At 41.0% G+C, this 14241-nt stretch overlaps 1 protein-coding gene across 5 annotated transcripts in view; it reads right to left on the bottom strand.

The window, feature by feature from the left end:
- PHF20 (PHD finger protein 20) overlaps nt 1–14241 on the bottom strand; it is a 125658-nt gene that overhangs the window by 70044 nt on the left and 41373 nt on the right. Inside the window, exon 2 of one of the 5 annotated variants that reach the window (XM_076011074.1) lies at nt 2626–2695. The exons of 3 other annotated variants lie outside the window; for them this stretch is intronic. The gene's annotated coding sequence lies outside the window, so the exon portion shown is untranslated. Of the gene's footprint in view, nt 1–2625; nt 2712–14241 lie in introns of all 5 variants that reach the window. One more of the 5 variants, XM_076011072.1, reaches the window with a different exon arrangement.

The raw sequence follows: 14241 nt of genomic DNA, 5'->3' as shown, positions 1-14241 counted from the left end.
GAAGGATACACAGAAACAAACAACAATGGTTACTTATGGAAAAGTGTGGTCAGTTCAGCTGATGGGCTCTTTCAACCTCCATTCCACACTGCTTCTGGACTGAGAGTTGAGAAAAACAACAACTACCATTTCCCTGACTCCCTTACAATTGGTAACTAAGGTCATGGAGCCCCAGGGTTAGTGGCTAAGACCCAGGACACCAGTGCAGGGCTTCTCAAACTTTCATGTACGTATAAATCATCAGGGGATCTTGTTAAAATGAAGATTCCAATTCTGCAGGCTGAGCTAGGGCCTAAGAGCTCTAACAAGCTCCCAGGTGATGCTGCTATTACCGGTCTGCAGTAGCAAGGGTCTAACGTCTAGTCACTAGCTTTGTAAGTGTCAAGCAGCAGCAGTGCAGTTACAGTATCAGCAGTGACTTCTTGACCTCCAGATCACAGCTCCAGTCCAGTGGTGGGCCTTTAAAACTGATACTGTAGGCCTGGCACAGTGGCTCACGCCTGTAATCCTAGCTCTCTGGGAGGCCTAGGTGGGAGGCTCGCTCAAGGTCAGGAGTTTGAAACCAGCCTGAGCAAGAGCAAGACCCTGTCTCTACTAAAAATAGAAAGGAATTAATTGGACAACCAAAAATATAGAGAGAAAAATTTAGCCAGGGATGGTGGCACATGTCTGTAGTCCCAGCTACTCGGGAGGCTGAGACAGGAGGATTGCTTGAGCCCAGGAGTTTGAGGTTGCTGTGAGCTAGGCTGACACCACGGCACTCTAGCCTTGGTAACAAAGTAAGACTCTGTCTCAAAAAAAATAAAAATAAAAAATAAAACTGATACTCTAAGGACAACCTCCTTGAGTCCTACTCCTCCAACCTTTCCAACAATTTTATAAGTACCCAATTCCCTGCGTTAAATCCTTCTGTGGTTAAAATACTCGGAGTAGTTTCTATTTCCAGCATTTATAACCAACACAAGAGGAAATTCTGTATAAGGGAGAAGGGGAGAGCAAAAGTGGGAGGGAGACTTTTTGCAGTATACCTTCTAAATACTTTCTATTTCAACCATATAAATGTATTGCTCATTCCAAAAATAAATGGTTAAAAATAAAAATAATATATGCAGTTGTTCTGCTAAACACACTTGTAATAATCAGATTGCTACTCTAGATTGAGAAAATTAAGGTTCGATCTATATTTTCTCCCTGGAACTTGGATTGTACCATTTCCTTCCCTTTTTTGTATCCAGCGCTGTCCTAATAAACATGTGCTGCCTAAACAAACAAGCCTGGTTTCTTGTGTCTGTATACCGTGTCCTCTTCAACCCTATACTAGTATCCTAAGGCAGTTTGCTTGGCACTAACCTGTCACAGTACCTTGCACATACTGGGCACTCAATAAATGAATTCCATTCTCCTTATTAGTCCCAAAGACAGCATGTCCTATCAATTTTTTTAATTCCAAGGTTCTCGGACTCCAGCTACCTATTCCAATTTTATTCCCCAAGTTCAGGACCCCATCACTTCAACTGGGTATTCCTCACAGCGGACTGACAGGGTATGCTTTTAAAAATTCCTAATGGTACTATGCCTTTGTTAATTGCTCAAAAATATTAACAGAAGGAATACACAACCCTGAAATTAGTCTCCCTACTCTAATCCACCTGACAGCTGCAATAAATAAAATATGTCTTGACAGCAGACTGGCTAAGTGTGTGATCTAATAAGTTGAATGGTATCATTGCAGGAGATAAGAAAGGATGCTCTAGGCCAGGTGTGGTGGCTCACTCCTGTAATCCTAGCTCTCTGGGAGGCGGAGGAGGGCTGATCATTTGAGCTCAGGAGTTCGAGACCAACCTGAGCAAGAGCGAGACCCCGTCTCTACTATAAATACAAACAAATTAATTGGCCAACTAATATATATAGAAAAAATTAGCCGGGCATGGTGGCACATGCCTGTAGTCCCAGCTACCCAGGAGCCTGAGGCAGGAGGACTGCCTGAGCCCAGGAGTTTGGGGTTGCTGTGAGCTAGGCTGACACCATGGCACTCACTCTAGCCCGGGCAACAAAGCAAGACTCTGTCTCAAAAAAAAAAAAAAAAAAAAAAAAAAAAGAAAGGATGCCCTAAATCTATTTCTCTGTAAAGTGGGGAGAAAGTCATGGATATCTCAATTATGGATCTCTTGCTCTTTCATTCATTCAGCCCACCAGAGGCTAATTAACATCTCTAAAATTGTGCTATTGTGATAAACATTAGCACAATCTATCCTAACATATAAACTCCTTTCTTTAATGGTTCACTATCACTAGAAACAGTTTTTAAACACAGGGTCTTTGGACAAATGCAGGGAATTAATTTTTCACAGAACTAAATTTATTTAATTTATAGAACTGTTCTTTATACTGAAATAACATTCTTTCTCATTTTTGGTATTTAAATTACCTTTTAAATTAAAATGATGATAACTGTTTTTAATATCCTTCCTAATATTACGTAGCCATCAAAAAGAATGAGGCAGCTCTATGTATAGATTTCAAAAGATGTCTAAGAAAAGCAGGGGAGAAAACTCAACATGTGTAACAGTATTTGAATGCACTACCATTTATTTGAGGGAAGGGAAAGAGCCAATACATTCATACCTGTTTTTAAATGTGTGGGCTATCTCTGGAAGGATGATCAAGCAACCCGGTTTGCCTCTTGGGAGGGGAACTGGATAGTTAAGGAACTGGAGAGGAAGTATGAGACTTATTTTATTCAATATATATCCTTTTTTATGTTTTGAATGCTGTACCATAATCATGTATTAACTACACAAAATATATAATTACTTATTTTAAACATCCTTATTTGGCAAAATTAAAAGTTGGCAACCTCAGGACAAAACCCAAATTCTTCTGAATTTGCAATGGTCAGTGCATCTTCTCAAAGTCTGGGAAGTCAGGATTCACAGAATCAAAGTGAACTCTTAGGCCAGCAACTCCACCACACACGCTGGATCTGAGGAAGGAGTCTCTGTACACTCAGCTAGTCTAAAGCTTTTCCCTTACTGAGCACCCATAACCCACTGGCTGCAGACCTAAACGAACTGCCACAAGAGTCTCAATAGTAACCAAGGGGCAAAGTTTTATAAAGAGGAAGTGGTCCTCCGTACTTCCCTAAAGTGTGACAAGGTTGCAGGTCATTCATGGGGGGCAAGTGACCTGATTGCATTTCAGAGAAGGCAACTGCAAAGACCATCTTAGAGACCAACCCCAGTAAGACTTAGTGGATCACAACTGCTACCTGTCTTGGGGACAGCTCAGCTTCATCAGTCAACAGGACTTATATTAAGTGCCTTTGATCTGGCCAGTCATTCTAGGTCTTAGAGGGGATTATACTAATGTGTGTGTGTGTGTGTGTGTGTGTGTGTGTGTGTGTGCGCGCGCGCGCGCACGCTCTGGCTCCTGCCCTTGAGGAGAACTAGACACATAAACCGATTAAGCTTTAAAACTATTAGGTTGAACCATATGAAACTGCTGATAACCAGCTGCTTTTTACCTACCAAAATAGTAATTTTATCTGGTTCAACCTAAATATTAATATTTGAACAACCATAAGGCAGGCTGGAAAAAATGAGGCAAGGTTAACAAAAGAGGAGACATGAATGGAATTTGTACAGGCAGAAAAGGGAAGAAAGAATTTCTACCTTAAACATGTAATGGCCACTGATGAGACTTTAGTTTCCAAACTAACACTGCAGCTGGGAGTCCCATTTCTAACCAATGGGAATATCAACCAGAAAGGAGCAGATATTAACACCAAACTAATAACAAAAGTTAGTTCTGGGGGTTCAGAATTCACCTCTGGGGAGGTGAGAGGGATTAGGAATGGCCAAGGGACTTTGCTTGTAATTTGAATTTTTTTTTTTTTTTTTTTTTTTTTTTATTTCTTAAACCTAAGGTATGAAAATTGTAATTTGAATTTTTACAAGATTTAGTCACATATTACCTGTATAAGCAAATAATAAATATTTTTAAATTAAAAGTTTTAAAAAGTATTTAATGGACAGGTATCGACCAATAGCTTCATGAATATTATGTTTATAGGTTGCTATGGCATACCTACAAAATGGTACATTTTGTAGCCTTAAAAAAGTATGAAGATACTCTGTGAATCAACACGAAAAGACTTCTAAGCCATACTATGTTTTAAAAAAGCAAGCTACAGAATAGTGCATATTTTATGATACCTTTTCTGTTATGAAAAAGGAAAATAAGAGTGTATACTTGTCTCTGCTTATATTTAAATAAAGAAACACTGGTTAGATAGAAATTAACAAAACTGATTACCTATGGGGGTAAATTTGGAACAGGATAAAGGAGTGGAAATAATCACTTTCATTGTAGATGCTGTTACACTGTTTTGATTTTTTTTTTTTTTTTTGAGACAGAGTCTCGCTTTGTTACCCAGGCTAGAGTGAGTACCGTGGCGTCAGCCTAGCTCACAGCAACCTCAAACTCCTGGGCTCAAGCAATCCTCCTGCCTCAGCCTCCCAAGTAGCTGGGACTACAGGCATGCGCCACCATGCCCCGCTAATTTTTTCTATATATATTAGTTGTCCAATTAATTTATTTCTATTTATAGTAGAGACGGGGTCTCGCTCTTGCTCAGGCTGGTTTCGAACTCCTGACCTCGAGCAATCCGCCCGCCTCGGCCTCCCAGAGAGCTAGGATTACAGGCGTGAGCCACCACGCCCGGCCTGTTTTGATTTTTCTTGAACCTATTCCAACTCTATTCAATGGTTTATCAATAAATTCCCTTACATTTCCCAGGTAAGCTATCATATGACATTCAGATTATGACTATTTTGTCTCACTGTCAATATTCATTCCTGCTGCCATTTATTTTTCTTATGTTATCACACTGATTAGTGCTTCTAAGATGATGTTGAAAATTAGCAGAGATAGCCAGCATTCTTGTGTTCAATGAAAATGTCTCCAGTATTTCATTGTCAAGTATGGGGCTTGGTAAAGGTTTCCAATTAATTCCTCTAATCAAGTTCATGAAGTTTCCCTCTATACCTAACTTACCAAGGGTTCATGAAGAACAAATTTTGAGGATTTTCAGCTTTTGTCAAGATGATTATAAAACTTTTCTCTTTTACTTTATAAATATAATGAAATAATAGATTTCCTAAGTTTAAGTTATCATTACCCTGCTAGAATAAGTCATATTTGGTTGTGTGTATCATTTATTTAGTGTTTATTTGAAATTCTAATATTTTAGTGACAAGTTTTACAACTCTTTTACAAATGAGATGTGTCCAAGTTTCGTTGTATTATGCCCTTCCTGCCTAGTTTCAGTATTAGGCTATGTCAATCTCATAGAACAGACTAAAAAGCTCTATTTCCTATTCTATGAAACTGAATACTCTGGGGCCTTTTCAGAAGGTAGTTCTTCATCTACCTTTTCCATTACTTGTACAGTTACTACTCTGATCAAGTTTTCTACCTCTCCTAGAGTCAATTTTGCCTAAAGTAATAAGAGTTTGAAATGTTAATCAGATACAATTTAAGTGTTCAAAAATCAATAGTTTGTCTATAAATAAAAGAGTTCAGGATTCAACAAAAACGTTTCAACTTCAAATCACAAACAGGATTTTTAAATGGGTAATAAAAACACAACATTACTAAGCAGGAACTATGCCCTATTGATTCTATTATTCAACAAACATTCCTGAGTTTGTATTATGAGACAAACAAACTACTAGGTCCTAGAGACACAAAATAGATGATCAATAATCAGGGCCGACGCAGTGGCAAGTGCCCAAAGAGAATTGTGGTAGGCTCCTTGGCATTACCTACCCTTCTCCACAAGCAAAGAAATCAAGAACACTCTGGATCCCTGGAGGAAAAAGAATAAAAAAGGAGCATAGGCCAGGCACAGTGGCTCACACCTATAATCCTAGCACTCTAGGAGGCCGAGGCGGGTGGATTGCTCAAGGTCAGGAGTTCGAAACCAGCCTGAGCAAGAGTGAGACCCCTGTCTCTACTATAAATAGAAAGAAATTAATTGGCCAACTAATATATATAGAAAAAATTAGCTGGGTATGGTAGCGCATGCCTGTAGTCCCAGCTACTTGAGAGGCTGAGACAGAAGGATTGTTTGAGCCCAAGAGTTGAGGTTGCTGTGAGCTAGGCTGACGCCACAGCACTCTAGCCTGGGCAACAGAGTGAGATTCTGTCTCAAAAAAACAAAAGAAAAACAGAAAAAATGAGCCATGTGTAGTGGTATTTGCCTGTAATCCCAGCTACTCTGGAGGCTAAGGCAGGGGAATCACTTGAGCCCAGACATTTAAGGCTGCTGTGAGCTAGGCTGATGCCATGGCACTCTAGCCTGGGCAACAGAGCGAAACGCTGTCTCAAAAAAAAAAAAAAGGAGCACAGGTCTAGCATTACCTAGCCTGCCTATACCCCAACCAGGACCAGATGGAAGAGAGGCAGTGTCTCTCCATGGCCTGCGTAGGCTGGAGAGTCCAGGTTTCTGCTGCTCACCCCTACCCGCTTCTAAACTACCTGAATAACCCCTTCTCTTTTAAAGTACATTTCTTACCACTTACATCTCAATCTCTTCCTCTTTTTTTTTTTTTTTGAGACAGTCTCACTTTGTTGCCCAGGCTAGAGTGAGTGCTGTGACATCAGCCTAGCTCACACCAACCTCAATCCCCTGGCTCAAGCAATCCTCCTGCCTCAGCCTCACGAGTAGCTGGGACTACAGGCATGCGCCACCATGCCCGGCTAATTTTTTCTATATATATTAGTTGGCTAACTAATTTCTTTGTATTTATAGTAGAGACAGAGTCTCTCTCTTGCTCAGGCTGGTCTTGAACTCCTGCCCTAGAGCAATCCGCCTGCCTCAGCCTCCCAGAGTGCTAAGGTTACAGGCGTGAGCCACTGCGCCCGGTCTCTTCCTTAGCCAAACCTACTCCCTTCTGCTTACTTTCCACAGAGGCAGCAACTGAGTGGGGGCCCACTTCAAACTTTTTCATCAGAGTCCCATTTTTACTAACTAGGTACTGAATGGTTGGGAAAGTAGCTTTAGAGAAGACTCAGCATTTGGATTGAACCTTCAGAGATAAAAAGAAATGTCTAGCAAATGTCTGAATCTCTCTCACAGTGTCTTACATATATCAGGCATTCTATAAATGTTCATCAGAGGTACTTTAAAAAAAAAGATTTGATTATAAATATCTGGAAGCACAAACCAGCATTAGGAGTATATATTATACAAACCAGAAGGAATCATCAAAATAAACCAATGATATCCATATTAGAGATGTTGAGAAGATAAACAGACTCCAGTATGAGGACAGTCAATTTGGAGGAGATATATGCACATGGTAGTTACCATGACAAAATTAAAGTAGTCACAAAACCACTTTCTCCCAAAAGCCAAAAAGAACTCTTATTTTTCCAAACTTCAACTTGGAAAGGACAGATAACCAAAACTTCTTAGTGAACAAGGTGACCATGATAAGCTTATTTTAAGCAAATACTATAACTGGCCACTAAGCCAACCAAGAAGCCACAAAAGACCCATGGCGCAAATAATTATAATAAAGTATACCAAGTGCAACAACAAAAGACTCCTCAAAGTAGAGTAAAATACAGGGGAGCAAAAGGCAGAAAGGGAGAGGAAGGGGATCAAGGGAGAAGAGGGGCTGAGACAACACTAGGGAAGAGGAGACACCTGATCTCCATTCTGAAGATGAGTAGGCATTTCCAGGTGATCAAGGAGACAGTGAGGCTGGGGAGTATTTCTGAGAGAGGATGCAACATGAGTAAATCAGCATAGTGCAGAAGAAGTAAAGCACAAAAGAGGATGAGGAAGTGCAGGAAATTGAAGGTGAAGAAGGAAACAGCAACTGTGCAGAGGGCCTGTATGGGAACCTTATGGACAGGCTGCTGGACCCTAAAAGAACGTTTCCCAAGAGCAGTCCATGGACCACTGGATGTTGGTGAACACAGAGTTGATGGTCCATACGGTCTCCAAGAGGAATATTTTATTGTGCCTTCCATAATCTGGCCCATCTTTATCAGAGTTTCCCAGCTGAGGTGTCACAAATGGGTTGTAAGCAAGCAATGAAATGAAAAAGGTCAGGATGCAAGATGACCACCATACAATCAAGAACTACTAAAGAATTTTACAATGTGTATTTGCAATTAACCTAACATTATATAATTAATCACTCCCTATACCTGTAATCCCAGAACTTTGGGAGGTCGAGGGGTGGAGGATCACTTGAGCCTAGGAGTTCATGTTTATAGCGAGCTGTGATTACACCACTGCACTAGAGCCTGGTGACAGAGCAAGACCCTGTCTTGAAAAAAAAAAAGAAAAAAAAAAAATCACTCCCAAACTGTAGTTGCAATAGCTTTAAAATATGTATGCAAATTTGACCCTCATTTCTTTAAAACATAGAGTCCAATTGTCTTCCCCTTAAATGTGACCTCATTTCTAACAAGCAGAATGTGGCAGTAGTGATGGTGTGGGACTTCCAAAGCTGGGTCATAAAAAGCACTGCAGCAATTCCACTTCTGGGTATATACCCAAAAGAATTGAAAGCAAGGACTCAAACAGATATTTGCACACCAATGTTCACACATCATTCACAATAGTCACAGGGTAGAAGCAACCCATGTCTAACAGATGAATAAACAATGTGATATATCCATACAATGTAATATTCAGCCTCAAAAAGGAATAAAATTCTAATACATTTTATAACATGGATGAACCTTCAGAACATTATGCTAAGTGCAATAAGCCAGTCACAAAAGGACAAATACTGTATGATTCCACTAATATGAAGTCTCTAGAGTACTTAAATTCATAAAAGGAGAACAGATGTTACTGGGGACTAGGGGGAGAAGAGAGAAAGGAGCTCTTGACTAATGGGTATAAAGTTTCAGTTTGGGAAGATGAAGTTTTGGAGAAGGATGGTGGTAATGATTACAGAACAGTGTGAATATACTTAATGCCACAGAACTGTATACTTAAAAATGACTAAAATACTAAACTTATATCTTATATATTAATGTATTTCAACACACACACACACATATACAGCACTGCTTGTACTACTTGCACTCTCTTGGTTTCCCCATTCCAGGGAGAAGTCAGATGCTATATCGTGATGACACTCTAGAAGTCTACAGGGAGGTCCCCACGGCAAGGAACTGAGGCCTCCTGCCAGAAACCAGCACCAAGTTGCCAGGCCCATGAGTGAGTCACCTTGGACTGCAGCTTCATGAGACCCTGAGCCAGATCCTCTAGTTAGGCTGCTCCTGAATTCCCAGTCTACAGATACTTGGAAGATAATGAATGTTGATTATTGTTTTAGGCCACTAAATTTTGAGAAAATTTGTTACATAGCAATAAGTAACTAAGAAAGCAGCACTTTAGGGGGGAGGGGGGAAATGGGCATTTATTGAAACCTTAAAATCTGTACCCCCATAATATGCCAAAAGAAAAAAAAAAAAAAAAAAAAAAAAGAAAGCAGCACTTTACCAGACTGCCCTGGTGTCCAAAAGTGGAATCTACAGTTTATAAGTTAAAGGTGCCAGTCCTCATGTTTTCAAGTTTGAGAAACACTGCTCTAAGCTACCAGATAAGCCAACATAGCCTACAGCCCCACCAAGGAAAGGAGAGGACTGTAAGGGAGAAAGGCTTCCACCAAACATGGGAAATGACTCCACATGCATGGCCAGAAACATAGAGAATAGTCCAGGACTAATTCAGGGAAACAATGTTGACTTGTCCGCACTACATGACATCAAGTCCCAGGAAGGCTTGCTGCTCAGAGTCTTGGCTGCTCCTGAGTGAAATTAAGCTGCCTAATACCACATGCTGTACATATGCTTAAATTAGAGCAGCCAGACAGTGCTTGGAGGAATCTGCTTGGTCCCCTCACATATACCAGAAGAAATACTAACTAAAGAAACATTACATAGGGAAAAACAAAAAAACAAAAAGGATGACAATTTCCTTCTGAATTCCCAAATGAAATAAGTTATTTCATTTGATCTTTACCACCATCCTATGAAGACTTAAAGAGTCACTATTATCACTGTACTCATTTTACATTTGTGGAAATGGAGGCTTCTGAGAGAGACTGGGAAGAGGCATAACCAAGATCAGCATCTAAATCTTCTAACTCTAAACCCAGTGAAAAGCCTTCAGCTCTTAATTTGACTTCACATGTAAATATCCTTGTTGTGACCCAAATTCACAGGGGTATCTTTTGTCTTCGTCACCTAAAAGTCTACCTGGTGACTAGCCCAGATTTTGTCTAAACTTTCCCCCAGGGGTTCAGCATTCAGGCTATTTCCAGATTTTTTTTTTTTTTTTTTTTCAGACAGAGTCTCACTTTGTTTCCCTGGCTAGAGTGCAGTTGTGTCATCATAGCTCACCACAACCTCAAACTAGTGGGCTCAAGAGATCCTCCTGCCTCAGCCTCCCTAATAGCTAGGTCTACAGGTGTGTGCCATGACACCCAGCTAAATTTTCTATTTTTAGTAGAGACAGGGTCTCGCTCTTGCACAGGCTAGTCTCGAACTCCTGAGCTCAAGTAATCCTGCTGTCTCAGCCTCCCAGAGTGCTAGGATTGCAGGCATGAGGCACTGCACCCGGCTGCTCCCAGATTCTTCACTATATAAATAGCCTATCTGAAAACACACAGCACTCCTTTTACTTCAAGAATCAGAACATGCCTCTATTCCTGGCTCAAGGCACACACCAGAAACAAATGACTTCTATGCACAAAAGTAACATTCTAAGCCATCACCAGACTTTGCTGGAGAGAGGATTGGAATGGAAGATATATTTAGCGAAAAACAAAAGGCTGACTATTAAGCTGCAGAAAAACTGTGCTGTTTTGGATGCCTTAACCCTTTCCATACTCTTCCATTAATCAACATCTGACACTCCTAACTCAAGAAATGTCTTGAATTCAATCTTTCCTCTCTATCCCAATCATTTCTCACCAGCTACAACTGAACAGTCAGTATGTACATATGACCCCTAAACCTCTCTTATAAGTACCTGGCAGAAGGCCTGATATAGAGCCACTCAGTAATTATTTTGTGACTAAAATAACAATAACATTTTTCTGTTACTAAGAGGGATATGATCGTGTCTCTCTGCTGCTTAAACTATTTCTTTCTTTCTTTCTTTCTTTCTTTCTTTCTTTCATTCATTCATTCATTCATTCATTCATTCATTTTGAGACAGGGTCTCACTCTGCCATCCTGGCTAGAGTGCAGTGGGGTGATTATAGCTCACTACAGCATCAAACTCCTGTGCTCAGGTAATCCTCACGACTCAGCCTCCTGAATAGCTGGACTATGCCTGGCTAACATTGCTTGGTTTTTTTTGTAGAGTCTCGCCATGTTGCCCAGGCTGGTCTCGAACTCTTGGCCTCAAGTTATCTTTCTGCCTCAGTCTCCCAAAGTGCTGGGATTACAGGCATGAGCTACCACCATGCCCAGCTTTAAAATCTCCCTTGTTAGTTACTTCAATCTCCCATCACTCCTGCTCTGTTCCCTCTCTGAACTCTTAGAATAAACCATGTTCTTTTAAGCCCTAGATATTTTTGCTGACATTGTTGCTTCTACCTGCTCCCACCATCACTTTCATCCTGGAAATCTCCTTCTTTAATCTCACTTCCTTACATATACCCTCAATTCCTTAGCCTATCTCTCCCTCTATCACAACTGCCTTCTAACCCTGGTTATATCAGACTCCACATTCTCCACTCTTGAACCCAGGCTGCTAAATATGGCTGAAAAAACATGTAACACTCTGATGGGTCTCACTATAGATGCATGCCTGCAAACAGTGATTCCCTTTGTGGGGGGCAGAAGAAGTTTGTGTGACAAAAGGGCTTCTGGGGTGCCCCAAATGGTCTATATCTTGATTTGTGCGGTGGTTACAAAAGTGTATACATATGTAAAAGTTCATCAAGCTCCACATTTGAGATTTATGTACTCTACTATAAATTAAACCTCAATAAAGAGTCTTTTTAAAATAGGCCAGCCACAGCGACTCACACATAATCCCAGCACTTTGGGAGACTGAGGAAGGAGGATCCTTGAGCCCAAGAGTTCTTTGAGGCCAGGAGTTCAAGGTTACAGTGAGCTATGACTGCATACATTGCTGGTAGAAATGCAAAGTGGACCAGACACTCTGGAAAACAGTTTGGCAGTTTCTCATAAAACTAAACATATACTTAGCATATGACCCAGAAATCCTACTCCTTGATATTTAGCCAAAAAAACCAAAAACTTATGTTCTCACAAAAATGTATATGCAGGCCGGGCGTGGTAGCTCACGCCTGTAATCCTAGCACTAGGCCGAGGCGGGCGGATTGCTCAAGGTCAGGAGTTCGAAACCAGCCTGAGCAAGACGCCGTCTCTACCAAAAATAGAAATAAAATTAATTGACCAACTAAAAATATATATACAAAAAAAAAAAAATTAGCCGGGCATGGTGGCACATGCCTGTAGTCCCAGCTACTCGGGAGGCTGAGGCAGTAGGATCGCTGAGCCCTGGAGATTGAGGTGGCTGTGAGCCAGGCTGACGCCACGGCACTCACTCTAGCCTGGGCAACAAAGTGAGACTCTGTCTCAAAAAAAAAAAAAAAATGTATATGCAAATATTTATTCATATTAACCCAAAACTGGAAGCCCCATGTCTTTGAAAAGGTAAACAGATAAATTCTGGTACCCCCATACAATGGAATATTACTTAGCAATAAAAGGAACTACTAATTCGTGCAGAAATATGGATGAATCTCAAATGCATTATGCTAAGTGAAAGAAACCTAAAAGGCTTTTAGGTTTCTTTAGAAAGAAATCTAAAAGGCTACATACTGGATGATTCCATTATATGACATGCTGGAAAAGGCAAAACTCTAGGTACAGAGGACAGATCAATGGGTGACAGGGGCTGGAGGTACCAGGACTAAAAAGGGACATGAGGGGCCGGGCGCGGTGGCTCACGCCTGTAATCCTAGCACTCTGGGAGGCCGAGGCGGGTGGATTGCTCAAGGTCAGGAGTTCGAAACCACTCCGAGCAAGAGCGAGACCCCGTCTCTACTATAAATAGAAATAAATTAATTGGCCAACTAATATATATAGAAAAAATTAGCCGGGCATGGCGGCGCATGCCTGTAGTCCCAGCTACTTGGGAGGCTGAGGCAGGAGGATCGCTTGAGCCCAGGAGTTTGAGGTTGCTGTGAGCTAGGCTGACGCCATGGCACTCACTCTAGCCTGGGCAACAAAGCGAGACTCTGTCTCAAAAAAAAAAAAAAAAAAAAAAAAAAGGGACATGAGGGAATTCTGGGGGCAATAAAAGTGCTTTCATCGTAATTGCAGTGCTGCTTATATGACTGTATGATTTTGGGAAGCCTCAGTACTCTGAAAAGAGTTAATTTTACTACAGGTTGAGCATCCCAAATGCAAAAACATGAAATCCAAAATGCTCCCAATTCCAAAACTTTTTGAGTGCCAACACAACATATGTGAACATTTCATTATACATTTGTCAAAACCCATAAAAAAGTACAACACCAGGAGCAAACTCCAAAGTAAACTATGATTTTTGGGTGCTTATGATGTGTTAATGTAGGTTCATCAATTACATAATAACAAATGTACCACTCTAGGCCGGGCGCGGTGGCTCACGCTTGTAATCCTAGCACTCTGGGAGGCCGAGGCGGGCGGATTGCTCAAGGTCAGGAATTCAAAACCAGCCTGAGCGAGACCCCGTCTCTACTATAAAAATAGAAAGAAATCAATTGGCCAACTAATATATATATATAAAAAATTAGCCGGGCATGGTGGCTCGTGCCTGTAGTCCCAGCAACTCGGGAGGCTGAGGCAGGAGGATTGCTTGAGCCCAGGAGTTTGAGGTTGCTGTGAGCTAGGCTGACGCCACGGCACTCACACTAGCCTAGGCAAGAAAGCGAGACTCTGTCTCAAAAAAAAAAAAAAAAAAAAATGTACCACTCTGGTGTGGAAAGTTGACAATGGAAGAGGTAGGGGATGTAGCAGGAATATGGGAACTCTCTACTTACTGCTCAATTTTGCTGTGAATCTAAAACTCCTCTAAAAAATAAAGTCTATTTTTTAAAATCCCATATACTCGCTATCAACTCCCAAATTTCTGTGTCTAACCCAGAGCCCACACCTGACGATTTGACTCAGTTATTCAAC

The sequence above is a fragment of the Microcebus murinus genome, chromosome 16, assembly GCF_040939455.1.
Source record: "Microcebus murinus isolate Inina chromosome 16, M.murinus_Inina_mat1.0, whole genome shotgun sequence".
NCBI lineage: Eukaryota > Metazoa > Chordata > Mammalia > Primates > Cheirogaleidae > Microcebus > Microcebus murinus.
Note: the sequence above shows the minus strand (reverse complement) of the source record. Positions and strands in the feature narration are given on the sequence as shown.